This window comes from Fukomys damarensis, unplaced genomic scaffold (assembly GCF_012274545.1).
Source record: "Fukomys damarensis isolate Sample0158 unplaced genomic scaffold, DMR_v1.0_HiC HiC_scaffold_37, whole genome shotgun sequence".
Classification (NCBI taxonomy): Eukaryota; Metazoa; Chordata; class Mammalia; order Rodentia; family Bathyergidae; genus Fukomys; species Fukomys damarensis.
The window spans coordinates 66,871,202-66,873,017 of record NW_022900949.1 but is presented as its reverse complement, the minus strand read 5'-3'; positions in this window follow the sequence as shown (position 1 = coordinate 66,873,017).

Here is a 1,816-nt window from a genome sequence, read left to right as displayed (position 1 = left end):
CCCTCCAGTCTCCCCGGCCCCCAGCGCAGGCTCCGGGTGCAGGACCGCCCGGTTCCCACGCCGAGCCCCTAGAGGCTGGGCTGCTGGGCGCGGGTCCCTTCCCGGGAAAGGATTGGCTGAGCGGCTCACCTCTTGGCCCTGGTGACCAATGGGCTCGCGCTCCCGCGGCGTCCTCGCTCAGCCTCTGGCAGTGCTGACTGCTCCGGGCCGGATCGCGAAGCCGGGCGGGGCTGACGTTTCTTGCTGTTGCTGAAGTCTGGGCTGTCCCTGCAACGCTCCTTGGAGCCCCTCTGAGTCTTGCTTGGGCACGGAACGGATATCGGCCCTCACTCTTGCTTCCTTATGATTTTGAAATTCCTAGAACCCCACCCCAGCTGAGTGGCTGGACGGTGTCCACAGCGGCACACTCCTTTCCTCCGTCACCTCTGCTGCCTGTTGACAGATGTAAGAGATGGCTTTAATCACCGAGGGATGTCCTGGGCCTGTGGCTCCGCCAAGGTCTATTTGAAGGCTGAGCATAAAAACCTGTGATCGCCGCAGATTAAATGTTCTGTTGAGCCCTATTTGAGAAACCCTTCCTCCTTTGAAGTAAGTTGTACTGTGTATAAAGTACACACGGAATTACGGGTTACATGTAGGTAACACAGTTACAGTAGTGACGCAAATCAGCATGTCCACTGTTTCACATGTATTTTTGTGGCAAAAGCAGCAAGCAGCTAAAAATTTACGTTATTTATTTTTAATTGGGGATTGAACCTAGGGCCTTCACAGGGACGCATTTTTTTCTTCCTTCCTCCTCTCTCCTCTTGTTCCTCTTCTCTCCCTTTCCTCTCCTCCCTCTCCCTTCCTCTCCCCTCCTCTTCTCTCTTCTTTGCTCCCGCCCTTCCCTTGAAATTGGGTCCCGCTAAATGGCCAAGTTGCCCAAGCCTCTCAGAGTGCTGGGGTGACAGGTTTGTGCCACCGTGTCCGGCTGAAATCCTCTCTGTGCAGTTACATCAGGCTCAGCACAATTCGATTTCTTAGAGACCTCATGTTGTACATTAAATCTCTAAACTCCTACTTCCTACGTGGCCATTACTTGGTGTCCTCTGACCTATGTCTCCCATTTCCTCCTTCATTTCCCAGACCACCACTTTATTCTTTCTCTGTACGTTCGATTAAAAAAAAATTCTACACATATGTGAGATGCACTGTATTTGTTTTCTATGTCTGGCTTTTTTTTCAATTGATACAATATTTTCCAGGTTCTTTCCTACCATTGCAAAGGGCAGAATTTCCTTTTTAAAAGATTAATACTATTTGTATACACACATACATGTGCATATACACACAGACCTCAGACAAATCCACCTTTTGAACGGGATTATCAGTGAAATTTGATGTAAATGCTACTATATCTGCTAAATTACATTCCTTTTTTTATCTCCAGCCCCACTGCCCTTGGACTGAGCTGCCTCCAGAATTATCCCTGTCAACTAGACCACATGTAGTAGCTCCTGAAATTCTCCACAAGGCTTCCAATGTATTCACTCATAAACACCGACATAATATAAGTAAAGTGACTGTTTCATTCACTTTACTAGCATTGAATCTGAGTTTTGGTGAGAATTTGGAATTAGTACTTCTCATGTTAAGCCTTCCATGACTCTGATACAGCTAAAGCTTGAAAATTGCTGGTTTGGAAAAATAACTTCTTATAATGATAATACTTATATTTATGGAGGGTTTTCTCTGGGACAAGTATGATTGCACGCATTTTACAAATAGCATCTCATGTCTACCTCACAACACTACCAAGAAACCTAGACAGAAAATA